General features: G+C 34.5%; 2 protein-coding genes across 5 annotated transcripts in view; one reads left to right on the forward strand and one right to left on the reverse strand.

Annotated features, from left to right (window-relative positions):
- LOC142336281 (uncharacterized) overlaps nucleotides 1–15,000 on the reverse strand; it is a 304,207-nt gene that overhangs the window by 95,359 nt on the left and 193,848 nt on the right. The gene's annotated exons all lie outside the window — the stretch shown is intronic.
- LOC142337136 (synaptotagmin-15-like) overlaps nucleotides 1–15,000 on the forward strand; it is an 82,401-nt gene that overhangs the window by 30,724 nt on the left and 36,677 nt on the right. Inside the window, exon 1 of one of the 4 annotated variants that reach the window (XM_075386240.1) lies at nucleotides 14,965–14,982. The exons of the other annotated variants lie outside the window; for them this stretch is intronic. The gene's annotated coding sequence lies outside the window, so the exon portion shown is untranslated. Of the gene's footprint in view, nucleotides 1–14,964; nucleotides 14,983–15,000 lie in introns of those variants that run through there. 4 annotated transcript variants of the gene reach the window in all.

Genomic DNA, 15,000 nt, shown 5'->3' on the forward strand with positions numbered 1-15,000 from the left:
TTGCGCGCATTGTGTCGGCTTTTGGACGTTGAAAAGATCGAATGGATTAGTCGGACAAACAACTTGTTTGTTATTTTGGGTTTTCCGGTGGAAATGGTATATCCGTAGTTGGTCGGTGGCTATGTGATGCCATCTAAATGCTCTGTTTTTTCCGATTTTTTGGAAATGAGAGTGTATTGTTCTTTTGAAATAGTGAACGATGCAAAAAACATTTTCAATACATCGCCGGCAAAATTTGTTGTCACTTCTCTTCTTCTTGTAATTTTCAAAAAGCTAGGCAATTTTTGTTTTGGGGGTCTTTTCGTACTGCAATGCTCTCTTTTGAGCCTTAAAAGCCAGAAGTTTTCATCTTTCAGCCGCCATTGTAAAAATTTGCTAAATCACTATAACAATCTCGATAGTCAGGTTTACCAGATTTTTTTTCGAAAGTAGAGAGAGTTGATGAGACCCTTTCAACAGTTGAGCTGGAACGAAAGTGTCGTATTGTCAATCAAACTTCTTTTTCGATATTTTGTTGACGAGAAGCAAACGAGCCACTTTTACGTTGCTCGATGATTCACTCCGTTGGATTTGGTTAAATTTGTTGTTGTGAATATCAGTTCATTGTCATATCGGTGGCGTCTTGGATTATCCAGTTGTTCGTCCTGCATTGACATCCCTACGCGGTTATCACTTTGATCTAACGCCACCCATCTTTTGTCATGCAGATAGTCCTTTACTGGAGCCGTCTTTTGATCTAAACATTGTATTATGATTTTAGAATATGTCAAATTTCTTCTCTCTGCGTCTGTACAAAATTTAGTCAAAGGAGCTTTTGTGCATCTACCGCAATCATTTTCGAGTATACATATATTTTCAGTCTTTGTTTGCATAATTGGAATCAAAGGCGTCCCCGGGCTTACCACCCAGAGTATTTCAGTACTGAACCTGAGTGTCTCAAAATTATCGTGTACAACCAGTACTGAAACAGCCTATTTACATTAAAAAATAGTTGATCATTATGCCCAGAAGAAAAACAGAACAGCTATTCAGACTGTTCAGAATAATTTCAGTGTAAAATTAGTAGAGTAAAAATTTCGAAAATGTTGAAACATGCTGTGCGTGTCAGAAAAGCATGCAAAAGGCATGCAAAATGCACGCATTTTGCTGTAACGACACGTTACCAGTGAAAACAGCTACATACATACTACATACTGTGTGCATACTGCTACTTTCACAGATACTGGATATTTCGGGGTCCGTCTGGGGAGCGTTCGGGGAGCATTCGGGGTGCGTTCGCATAATTTTATAACCAGAGCAGGTATACTCTCGACCTTCCGGGTCACTCAACATGTGTACTCACGATGTCCCGGGTCACTTTACAGGTGTATTCACGATTTCCCGGGTCACTTTGCAGGTGTTTTCACGATGTCCCGGGTCACTTTGCAGGTGTTTTCACGATATCCCGGGTCACTTTACATCTGTATTCACGATGTCCCGGGTCACTTAACAGGTGTATTTATGATGTCCCGGGTCACTTTACAGGAGTATTCAAGATATCACGGATCACTTTACAGGTTTTTTCACGATATCCCGGATCACTTTACAGGTGTATTCACGATGTCCCGGGTCACTTTACAGGTGTATTCACGATGTCCCGGGTCACCTTACAGGTGTACTCACGATGTCCCGGGTCACTTTACAGGTGTATTAATGATATCCCGGGTCACTTTACAGGTGTATTCACGATGTCCCGGGTCACTTTACAGGTGTATTCACGATGTCCCGGGTCACCTTACAGGTGTACTCACGATGTCCCGGGTCACTTTACAGGTGTATTAACGATATCCCGGGTCACTTTACAGGAGTATTCACGATATCCCGGGTCACTTTACAGGTGTATTCACGATCTCCTGGGTCACTTAACAGGTGTATTCACGATGTCCCGGGTCACTTTACAGGTGTATTCACGAAGTCACGGGTCACATTACAGGTGTATTCACGATGTCCCGGGTCACTTTACAGGTGTATTAATGATATCCCGGGTCACTTTACAGGAGTATTCACGATATCCCGGGTCAATTTACAGGTGTATTCACGATGTCCCGGGTCACTTTACAGGAGTATTCAAGATATCACGGATCACTATACAGGTTTCTTCACGATATCCCGGGTCACTTTACAGGTGTATTCACGATGTCCCGGGCCACTTTACAGGTGTATTCACGATGTCCCGGGTCACCTTACAGGTGTATTCACGATGTCCCGGGTCACTTTATAGGTGTATTAACGATATTCCGGGTCACTTTACAGGAGTATTCACGGTATTCCGGGTCGCTTTACAGGTGTATTCACGATGTCCTGGGTCACTTAACAGGTGTATTCACGATGTCCCAGGTCACTTAACAGGTGTATTCACGCTGTCCCGGGTCACTTTACAATTGTATTCACGATGTCCCGGGTCACTTAAAAGATGTATTCAAGGGTGTGGGGACGGTGGGGGTGAACTAATTGTAGTGTTGTGTGGTGGTGGGTGTTACAATGATGCTGCAGTGATAATAATCTGCCGGGTATGCTTGAGTTTTTTCTTAAGGAATTTTGTTTTCTCATTAGATTTAATAGCTCATCAATTGTGCTCTCATCATTATTGCCACTAATTGGAAAGTATCTCGCCCGATAATTGCCGCTGCAAAGTTTTGTTTTTTTTTGCATAAGTTGTATTTGACATTTGGCAATGTCTTTTTGATGCTGTAATTTACTTCCATTAGCCCGATGGGCCACTGCAAAATATTGTAATTTGCAATTGATGCCGCCATTTTCCAATGTCTTTTCAATGTAGTAACTTCTATTCGCCTATATTGTAATTTTCAAAAATTGTTTTTGCCATTGTGTTTAATCTTTTCAATGTATATTTGCTTCTTTTAAATCGTCTTTTAAATTAGCAGTAAAATGTTGTCAGCCTAAAAAACATTGTTTTTAACCTTTCGCAGTGCGCGCGCGCGTGTGTGTGCCCATTGTGTGTGTAAGTGAATTTGCTTGTGGTGTGATGCAGAATGGTGTGAATTTGCCTGTGGTGTGATGCAAAATAGTGTGAATATGCCTGTGGTGTGATGCAGAATGGTGTGAATTTGACTTTGGGGTGATGCAGAGAGATGTGAATTTGCCTGTTGTGTGATACAGAATGGTGTGAATTCGCCTTTGATGTGATGCAGAATGGTGTGATTTTGCCTGTGATGTGATGCAAAATCGTGTGAATATGCCTGTGGTGTGATGCAGAATGGTGTGAATTTGGCTGTGGTGTGAAGCAGAATGGTGTGAATATGCCTGTGATGTGATGCAGAGTGGTGTGAATTTGCCTGTGGTGTGACCGACAGTCAGCGCTAAAGCAGGTTAAAAAGAGTGTATTTTAGGCTTACAATCAGAGCTGAAACTGGTTTAGAACAGAATGGTTTTAGGCTGACAAGAGCTAAACAATAATGTTAATTAAGCAGATAATTGTATGAAAAAAGTAATGGTCAGATCAAAATCAGGTTTAATAACAGAATACCAATTTTACTCTGAAAAAAGACTGATCAATCTATATTTTGACATGAACATAATATGTGCAAGTGTAAAAATGGCTATATACAGTCTATGGATTTACGCTGGTTCAGTACTGCAATGCTCTGGATGGTCAGCTCGGTTCTTCAATAGCTAAAGTTGGATTTTGGTGTGCATTTTTGGCACTGAAAAGCCTTCTTTTAACCGTTTGTTTTTTCTGTTCAACATTCAACCCGGTCTGTTTTCAAAATTCAGATTTTTTGTCAAAAAAATGACCAAATTTGCTTTTTAGCCCACTTGCTTTAATTTTGCGGAAAGTATATACCTCAAAACTGCGATCCTTTTCTTCTTAACCTCAAAAAAACTAGTTCTACTCCCGCTGGCTTCAAGAGTTTTCTGTTATTGATATTTTTGCAAAATTTTGGCAAATTTAAACTCGATAATTATACAAAATCATTATTTAGTTTTGACAAATTAAAAAATTATGTTTTAAATTTGATCTATTGTGCAACCAATTGAACAGTTTGGTATTTTGCTACACCCCCAGCAATATCTGGGCTGATCTTGATCTCACTATGGATCGTTAAGATAAAAACATTTTACTGAGTTCTTGAGTTTTGCTTTCAATTGTTATACTTTTTGTAGCCCAATGACTTAGTTTCTGCAATCAAAGATCCAGTTTTTCAAAAGGTATAAATGAACCTAGACAATTCTTTCAGTTGTTACGTAATGTCTGTTATGACTTTGAATATATTTGTTTAAGAAAATATCGATGATTTTTTGAAACTTGCATTTTTTTTATCTTATTTCTCTCAACTTCGAGTACAATCTCAGCAAAACAGGCAAAAATTGTTTTCCTGTGAGTTATAAGTTACTGTCAATAACGGTTTTGTATTCAACTAATGGTTTCTTTGTTGTGATACTACGCGTTTTCAATTTTTTTTTTAGCATAATTGAGTGTTTTATGAGTTCATTCTGTTTCCTTCCCAAATTGTCACATCAATGACAATTCTAATCGCCGAAAAGCATACTGGATAACATGAACAGCGTTGAAGAGGCGTATCTGAATAGGTTAATTATTTTTGTTGAATATTTTATGCTTTTTTTAGCTAAGACACATTTATCTAGCAAAATTTTGTGGATTTTTTGTTTTTGCCTTTGTTTTTCTTTGTTTTTGGTGTTGTACGTCATATAACTGATAATAGGCCTCAATTGTTTCATCAGGACGTAATTTAAACCAGTTAAAGATTTCAGTTCATAGCTTTTTGTTATTATGACTTTCAAGTTAAAGTTTAAAAGTTTTTTCAACTGTCTCCTTCGTGCTTTCATTTTCGTTACCATGTCACTCAGTCTCTATAATTCGTCACCATCTGCAAAAATCTCAACAATTTTTGTTCTTCAAGCGTTTCTTGCTCTTGGTTATACCTTGTGACTGATTGCTTTGACCATTTTGCTTCATAAAAACTTTTCGAGATTTCTATAATGTTCAGTTTTTTGGTTTTCTGCTTTTGGCTCGTCTACGTAGTCCCTCCATAAGGAAGACAAGAAGAAAGTGATGATTTACACTTCTTGCAGGTAACAGCTTATAAATATAGTGCCTTGGACAGTGTGTTGTTGTAAAATTGTTTGAAGTTTTGGCTTCTTTCTGAATTTGTTTTTTGTGGGGTCGTGACTTATTCTGATTATTAACAGGCTATATTGGCTTTCCGTGGTGTTGCAATTTAATCCATCGCTTTTTGTTGAACTCCTAAATGATTTTTAAAAATCTGTTTTCAAAAAGTTTTTGGGTTTTTGAGCTTTGCCATTTTTTAAATATTTTTTCGATCGATTTGTAGCTCAGTCTCTGTAGAAACAGGTCACAAACCGTTTCCATTGAGCTATAATTTATTCATTCGAACGGCTTTGGCTTCAAGTAATTGCTTCTCGGCTTTGTTACTACTGTTAATACGAGATTTCATAAAATGTAGTATAATGATTTTTTAATTTGTATAATTTAAAGGATTTCTGCTTTCTTTTTAATTTGTAACAATATTTGTAGGTCCTATCGGCTTTGAAACTTTGCGTAATTGAACACTGGCGATGACGTGTCTCAATTGCTTCCTATGGAGATATAAATGAACATTTCAGTGATTTCCGTTGATATCTGATGACATTAATATTTGTGATAAAAAATATTTTCAAAAATGGAAACGTATTTTTGAACTTCGCACCTCTTCGCTCTTGTTTGTCAACCTGTTTTCCAGTCGGTCGCATTGAGGACTGGTCCCATATCGTTTCTAATGAAGTATAGCTTAAATTGTTTTGTTTAGGTTTTATCTTATGCGAGTATCATTTTGTTCTGATTTTTTTTATTGTAGACATCAAGTTTTGGTCGTAAATAATGTTTGTTGTTAGATTTATATTGATGTTCTTTGTAGTAGTCATATTATCGACAACTTTTATCGGCCCTCTCGCTTGGCTTTATAGTATTCCATTGGTTGTTTATTGAACGGTATGCTTGTTTTTGAAAGTTATCTTATCTCTTCATCATTTGGTAGCCAATTATGTCAAGAATGTGGATGGGCCGGAGCATTATGTGCGTACGCACATTACCGAGCCTCCTTGTTTGCTTTCTGCCATTCTAATGCAGCTTCTAAATTTTTTCTAGGTGCATGGAATTTGATTTGCGTTTGACGATTTGGATTTGAGTGCTTATTTTCAGCAGTGACTGCATTGTGCTTGATGTGTTAGAAATGTATTAATGTTTTAGCTTTGTCAGAAGTATGAAACAATTCTGTTGATTTCTTCAATGATTACAGACTAAAATGATTGCAGATTTTTGCTAAATTCAGTATCAATTTATTGTATAAGATACCAAAGCTTATCCGGAATGTCAGTTTTTGCCATTTTTGTGGTGGGTGAAGTGTTAAAGTTGCAACTGTTTTAAATTTGATTATTCAATGTTTTTCGTAAACTTTTAGCCTAGCTATTTGATGTCAAGCAGAGTGCAACCTGGATAAATTTATCCTATGATCGTCCGCCTTTATATTTTTGGTGACTTTACACTATTTTCAAGATGAGGAAGTTGCATATACTTAGTTGATTGGCTATGGGATGCAATTGCAAAGTCTGGCTTTTTCTCATATCGATAGTCCCAGATTAAGGATCTGTCATTTTTATGCAAAAAATGAATCTGCAACTGACTAAAAATCCATTAAAAATTGGCAACAGTTTTTTTCATTCGATTTCTGATGTCAGGCTAAATGTTTGTATTCTTAAAATTAACTTTTTTGATTTTAGTCAAAATGTTAGAAAAATTTATAGAGGAAATACATGACACAGATATCAGATAAGGTCACAATCCCATCAGTTCTTCTGAATTCGTTTTTTACGAAACTCAACGAGCGTTTCCTAGTTTATTAGTTCTTTTCACTTAAAAAAATGTTATTAAAACAATTTTTTCTTCTTAGTTCAAATTGTTACGCATTGCAGAAAGTTTGGCGGGAGACGGATTTTTAATATCAATAAGAACGTTAAGCAGAGACGACGACATTGAACAAACATAAGTTAAACTTACTGGAGGCTACTGGAGAACTGAAAAATGAGTTAAATGTAAATGAAAGCGAAACCGAATTCATTATTTTTGGAGCCACTAAAAGGATCAAAATCGAAGAAATAGTTGTTAACCGATGTACAGTTGTCCAAAAAAGTTGTGAAATACTTGGGAGTTTATATTGACTGTAGTCTTTCTTTCGATGAAGAAATAAAAAATGTACTAAGAAAAAATGCTGTTGACATAAAGGTCAGTTACTCCAACAAAAAATCATTTACAGAAAAAACTAGAGATACTTTACTGAACGCTCTTGTTTCAAATTATCTGCCTTGCCCAATTATTCTTTTCTTGGTCTTAAAAAATCACTTCGAGTTACTCTAAATAAGCAACTGAACTGGGGGATAAAAGGGTGTTTCAATAGAACCAAATTTGACAGGACCACTGATCTCAAGATCAGACACAAAATCTTACCAGTAGAATACCTCATAAAGTATCGGGTTATTATATATTTTATAAAGCATCTAAAAGCAGACTAACAGCTTTCGATGGACTCAAGTTAGCCACCCTAAATGCTTAAATGAATGACCGTACAAACAAGCTGTCATTTGGAGCAAACCAAAAAACAAATCTAAATCAAATCTGTTTTTCAAAAAAGCAATTGACTGGTATAACGATTTACCTCTCGCCTTTAGGCAGAATATCAATGAAAAGCGGGCTATCAAAACAACCATAAAAAGCATTTCTGGAATGAGGTTCTGAAAGACCCAACGGTTTCTGAAATGAAATCTAATTTCAAATCTTTCGAATTCAATCTAATTTTGACTCAGTTTTAGGGCGTCATTTATTATTCTAAAAAATATTAATTGGAGGATTAACATTTTTTTTAACTTTTCCTTTTTCTCGAAAATGTAAATTGTAGAATTAGCATTTTAAAAAATATTTTTTTCATAATTATAATTCATCTCTCTTTAATTTGTCGATCTTTTAACATATTTTGAATTTAATACAATTTTAAACTTTCCCAATATGTGACGTTTGTTTCATTTATACTTCTTAACACTACATTGCCTTTAAACTATGTTCTGTATTGTATAGTTCATACACAAAGGAATGAACAATGTACAATGTTTTCTTTTTTTTACTCGTTCTGGGTTAATTTATAATTAATATAGGAGATAACAAATAAATTTGAAAAAATTAATCATCTAAAATTTAAACTTCACTGAGATCGAAGTTTAAACTATAGAATTGGCTTCACCGTGTTGATCAAAGCGTAAAAAACGAGGAATAAAAAAAACAGAAAACTGTAGAACTTGGGGTTAAATTTTCCATGAAAAAAACCTCAGAAAAATTTGGGATTTGAAATTTTGAACAGGTTGTTATGGATTCATATTGCCTACTATTCGGTAAAGCCAAATGAGCTAAACGGTTACAGCCAAATAGTATTTTCTTAAAGTAAGTGAATCTTTCTTGCTCGCTTAGTGTCGAGCCAATAACTTGAAATTTTTCAACTGGCTAAGGAATTATCATTTTTTGGGTTAAGATGCATATCTGTAGATTTCTATAAAGGTCAGCAGACCTGTCACAATTTAATTTATATGCTTAAGTGCAATCGGTATAGTAATATAAATAAATTATCGGCATTTTGCATTGAAGTCATACAAGCGTTTGGATCACCATAAAGTTGTTTTACTGTTAATAACTCTTACAAAATTTTCGGTTGAGTTATTTTTTTTGAAAAAAGCTCCCAAAAAGTTTTCTTTGAAGCAATGCAAATTTGTTGTTCTACAGTGTTGTTTTCAACACAATTTTCAGAGGTTACGTGACAGTTTACCCAATTCCATTTTACCCAATGCCATTTTACCCGACGCCATTTTACCCAACCTGCCATTTTACCCAATGCCATTTTACCCAATGCCGTTTTACCCAATACCAACTTACCCAATGCCCTTTGATCTTTTCGTTCAATTATCCGATAACAAATTAGCAGTCGCTATTAGAAGGATGATTTAAAATATTTGTGGACAATATAATCCCATGTTCGGTTGTGATAGTTTCATATCAAGTCCCACGGGCCATTTAATTATATAATTGGCTAATCCCATGTTCGGTTGTGATAGTTTCATATCAAGTCCCACGGGCCATTTATATTATAGTCGGCTAAATAGTCGTTCTGGTTAATTTAGCAAGGAGGTAAATTGGGTAAGTTGGCATTGGGTAAAATGGCATTGGGTAAAATGACAGGTTGGGTAAAATGGCATTGGGTATAATGGCATTGGGTAAAATGGAATTGGGTAAATTGTCCTGACACCTTTTCAGAGTATTGCAAGAAAATACTATCGAAAAAGTGTTGTTGCAAAAATAATCCAATTGTAAATTTCAAAACTATATCAGATGTGATGAATAGTTTACTCATTTCGCTAATTAATCATTTATTTAATTTTAGCATTTAACCTAATACAAAAATTGTTTTCTTATTTTTGGTAGGTTTGTTGGCAGTTTGAATTCACGTTTGCGTGTTTAAATGACCATAACAATAATCAATTTCCTTCTTTCTACGCATACATAAATTTGTTTTGATACTGTATATAGTAACTTTGTATGAACACAATTGCAAAATGGGTCTCTAAACAAAAATTATGAACTTTGATCTACCTTAACTTTAATTTGCGATAAAATGCAAAATTTCAATCGAAAGCAGTTTAATATTGCCTACTCAGTTCCACTCACACCCAGTTCCACTCAAACCGAAAATGAAATGAACTGACGGCCACTGAAAAAATTTAGTGAAAAAATTCCTCAAATTAATTATGTACGAGTTATCAGCCGAAAAAAATTTCAGCTGCTGTCAGAGCATTTTATATATCTTTTCGCCAAACTCTTAAACTTCTTACCACAATATTGCTGATCAATTTTTTTTCACATATAGTTCAGTACCCCAGCGCTCTCTCGAGTCCCGTTTTTTAATGACAACCTCGTCTTCTTCTCATGAGCCATTTGTCCTCGCATTCATTCGTTTTCATATTTTGATTTGTTGTATTTTAGTATTAGGGTATTAATGCCTATTTGCAAAAGTTTTTCAGGATGCTTTTGAAAAAAAACAACGTTTTCAACTCCTTTATTTCAAAAATTTATACAAATTTTCAGCGCATTTATTACGCAGTTTCCATTTGTTGAACTTCATGCAAAGTTTCCTCACCTTTCTTACAAATTCTATTAGTTTTTGTTATTGATTTTATTCAAAAAAGTTTTGGAACTGTGTTTCGTTTATTTTATGAAGTGTAACAATTTTTTAGAAAGGTAATGTGTCGTTTAATAAAAGGGTGTGCTGAGACGGTGGTAAACCTCTGAAAAGTGTCTATTAACTTTATATGTAAAAGATTTCCTGATTTTGATAAACGAATTGTGGTTTTAAAAAAGTGCTCAATTTTTCAAGAAATATGTTGGCAAGTGCTGAAAACAAAGCGGATATATTCATATGCGTATATTCAATGCGGAAAATATAAGCGCAACACATACTTAACGTTTTCAAAATAACTTGAACACTGAGTGCATTTTTCATACAAAATTATCCAATGATATTAAATTCACAACTCAACTTAGGAAAGTGTTTCTCCGGCAATATATTTTGTTAGTAAACTGAACTGCTTTAGTTTTGTGTCGTTTGCAATTGGAGAGACTAATAAACTTTAATCATTCATCAAATTGGTTGTACAAAATTCAAAATTAGCTCTTCTAGTACTTTTCATAGTCTATACTTTCTCGGACGTTTAAAAACTTCTTGCTGTTCTTTTGATCTATTGAATGGATATCCCAATACGACGTCTGATGGGAGCTTTTCAAATGCGCTTGTGTCATTCCTACACAACTTTTTATCTTTTAACTTTTATAACCGCTAAGTTTGTGCAAACTCAGGATTTCTAAGAAAAACAGTTTTTGCATTACTAAATGTATTTTTAATATTATAGTTAATCTGTTTCAATGATTTTTCAGACAAACTCTCAGTTATAGCAAAAGCAGTGTAAACCTTAGCTCAGTTTTTCAACTTGAAGGTGTGTTTTTATGAGTTTTGTAGTTTCAAGTTTGTCAAACGGCTAGATTTTTAATTCAATCTGTTGGCGTTGTTGAAAGCGTGCACACGCATAAGATTTTCTACAAAAGTGGAAAGTAGATGAATTTAAACATTGCACAGCAACAGAGAGGACTGTATTTGATGAGATCAAAATATACTTAAATTCCATCTATATATTATCTAAATCTATTTTTCTTTTATTGACTGTTTTGATTATGCTTCATCAGTTTCTATTAACTTGATAAACAAACGAAACTGTATTCCAATAATTCATTTCATAAGCAAGTTGTATTCCTTCGAAAACGTTAAGCAAAAGCATATAAGAAGCATCGTCAGTTATAAGAAGCATCACGTACAGATCAACAAGTTAAATTCAACCGGCAATGTTTTATGAATGTTTGTGCATCGGTTAGTTGTCTGATATCATTGACGTCAAAATCGGTTCGCATTCGGCCAGCAATTGTTTAGAAAACCTTAAAAATATTGAGCCGAAGCCATTTTAATCGGTACATATCGTTGTTATATTGAAATAAAGTCAGGTTAAAAAGAACATTTTCGACCTTCCTTTGCATATTGGAACGATTAGTGTATGCATTTAAGTACTTGAATCGGATTGTTTAGTATTTTTTGTTGTTTTATGACGTCTTTTAGCCATAGCTAACAGTTTATCCCTTCTTTGTCTATAGCTTAAACTTTTTATGATTTTGTAAGACTTCTAACAATTTTATGGTCAATTTGATGGCTTCAGTTGAAACGTTGAATTGTGCTTCATTCGGTTATATTTTCCCAAGAAATTTGTTATGTCCAAAATCATTAACAAAAAAACGACCACTGAATTTTCGAAGATGTCGTTTCCTTAATCAATCTCTTCGTAGCCATGAGAATTTGTTTCCCGAATGCATATTACTGTAAACTGAAACAGTAGCGTATCATGCTCTTATATGTATTTCATTTATGTAACTAAAGTTATTGGGACAAAATTTTTGTCAAATTTTTGCTGAGCAATCTACCTTTATTGTGTTTTACATAAAGACAAAAACATGAAATAAAGTCACATAAAAAGACATCAGAGAAAAAATGAGAAACCTAAAAAGTAGGTAAAGGAAAGAATGATTTGTTTGTCAAAGCGAAAAACATAGCAGGACAAAAAAGCAATTCTGACTTCAATACCTAACAATTCCAATTCAAGAAAAGAGAAAAGAAAACTAAATTTTTCGAATACCTGGCTTATTCGATTAAGACATACGTTTTTATTGAAACACCAAAAACGAACACGCACCATATTTTCTTAAAATTCGTAATAAAAAGCTATGTGAGGACATCTCAATGAGGACATCTCAAATTCTATAGCATAGATAAATTGAATACCAATTGTGTGCAGCAAGCAGCCAACATGAGGAGAAAAAGCAGCCAAAATGAAGTTTTCAAATTCAGTGCAACACAAATTAATCTGAAAAGCTATCAAAGATGCTAGAAACAATAGCTACTTACAGAAATGCTTAAAGAGAACAAATTATACATTGAAGGCACCTGAGACCTGTCAAATTTTGTCGCTAGGACAAGAAGACAAAGTTTCCAAGAGCCTGCAGTTCAAAAAAGTGCTATTTTGAAGTATGTTTATAAGAAATCTTCTCTGAATATATGATATAATTTTGAATAAAATTGATAGAAGGAAATTATTAGGTCTGATTTATATCAAATTTATGTGATTTGTTGCTGTCAAAAAATACAGTGGGAATGCAAATTGGAGAGCAGATCGAGACAAAAATAAAAAATATGTATAGTGTGTCTTTTAAAAAAAATATTTCTTGCAAATAAAGGCCTGGACTGCAGGTGGGGGGTAACTAATTACACGAGAAATTAGTTGACTGCACAACCGATGGTTGTTATCAATAATATTTAATCGGATCACCGATGAAGACCTTAAATAGTTTTGTGAACTGTTGTAGATATGAAAAATTCTCCAAAAACTCTGTCAAAAGATTTTTTCCGAAAAAAACAACTTTAATAACAAAATGCAACCATGGTACAAATGTTCGCTATTTTTTTTCAAATTTCAACTTAGGAGGAATGGAATAATCAACAATTACTTGGTACAATTTTTGAGGACTGCTAGGTCTGTGCAATTTTTGCTGTTTTTGTCTACTGTCAATGCTCGGGACGGCTTCTTCTGTTCAGTGTATTGTTTTATGGATTTACGCATAGAAGCATTTGTACAACGAGCAGTCTTTTAGTAACAGTTTGCAATCGTCCATTTCATTTTCATTTGGAGCTAGAGCAGCTTTTTTCTCAAAAATGAAGGATTGGAGTAGAAAAAACTTTCCTGAAAGTAAGGTTTTGATAACTTTTCTGTTCTTTGGTTAAAGAACAATTAAAAACAGCTTGATAAATCAACGCATTTGCCTCTCTTTCCATAAAAAAGGTGTCCAAAACTATTGTTGACACACTTTGCCCCAATTTTCCGCCCTAAATTTGATTCGAAAAATGTTCTTTCTCTAACCATATATGCAACAAAGACGGTTTTTTCTATGTGCCAAATTTTGTCGAGATCTTAACAAGTTACGGCCAGAGAAATTCTTGACATGTATTGATATGATTTTACCAAGATCTTATCAAGGTGTTTCGAGAAATTTTTGGTATAATGGTCTGGGCAAGAGTTCCCAAGTTTTGCAAGAGTCTTCAAGATCTTGTATGACATGGCAAGGTGTATCAAGTTTCGTTTCACTGGGATATATCTATTTTTGATATTATTTTAAAATGCACAAAAATGCTTTTAACGTGTTCAATTTAAACTTATTTCATTCTTTTTGTGTTTAATCTATTTTAAATAAAAATTCTCAACTGTTCAATTGCAGAAAAATATCTCTTGTGAAACTCCGGTTATCTGATGGTATCAGTTTTAGAAGAGTACTCTATAAGTTGCTCAAGTTCGTACTTGCGTAAGACTTAACAGTTTGCTGCAACATTTAGAAGAATCTTCTAAGGTCTAACAGGATAACCGGGATAGTACTGCTGAAGCACGTACTAGATATTTGTCATTTTGAAACTATTTTTTCCAAAACAGAACCTCTGGAAGCTTAATTACCTCATACAGTTATAGTCAACATTAAGCCGTTTCTGCATTTTGTATGTTTTTTAAAAAGATGGATTTTGCTTCTTTGATTTCGAATGTTTGCCCCTTTTGCTGACGAAATCGAATTCACTGTCAGACTACCACTTATCTTGAAACGCCGTTTTTGATTACGCGTTTTTCGTCACAACGAATTAGGTTTTCTAGCTGCTGGGCATACTTAATTTTTGTAAATTGTGAATATAGGAAAAGATTGCGTAAGTGGGCATTATTGGCTGTCCAACCCCACAGACACTAAAAGGGCAGCCCTACGGGGATTAACGTAACACCCTCCTAATTGTACGGGATAAAATCGAAGTCATTTTGTGTCTCGTTTTTATCGAGAAACAATCTTACAGCTCAAGTGTTGTGGGTGTTCAAAGTCAACAATAAAACGTAAACTGTCTGGCGGGCAAATTTTTGTTGTCACAATTTTAGTTCACCCCCTCCCACATCAGAAAACCGATATTTCACGCGTTTGTTGAACTGAAAATAAAGTGTTTTCTTTTCTGCAATTGTTTTGCTGCTGTATTAAATATATAAAGGTACATTTTAAATTTCGCTTGTGGCTGTTAATCGTACAAAATGTTATGGATTTAGACATTTTTTGTCCTTCAGAAAAGAAACAATGGTCTTCACGCGTAGCGCTAATTTGCCCACAAGCACTGCTAATCTTTGCGAAAATTAAGCTTTTTAAATCCTCAGTTTTAAATTCTCTCCGCAAATCTTTCAATAGACAATATTTGTAGGGTAATTTTTTGTGTCCCA

Source organism: Convolutriloba macropyga, chromosome 3 (assembly GCF_964194025.1).
Source record: "Convolutriloba macropyga chromosome 3, txConMacr16.3, whole genome shotgun sequence".
In the NCBI taxonomy this organism is placed as follows: Eukaryota; Metazoa; Xenacoelomorpha; order Acoela; family Convolutidae; genus Convolutriloba; species Convolutriloba macropyga.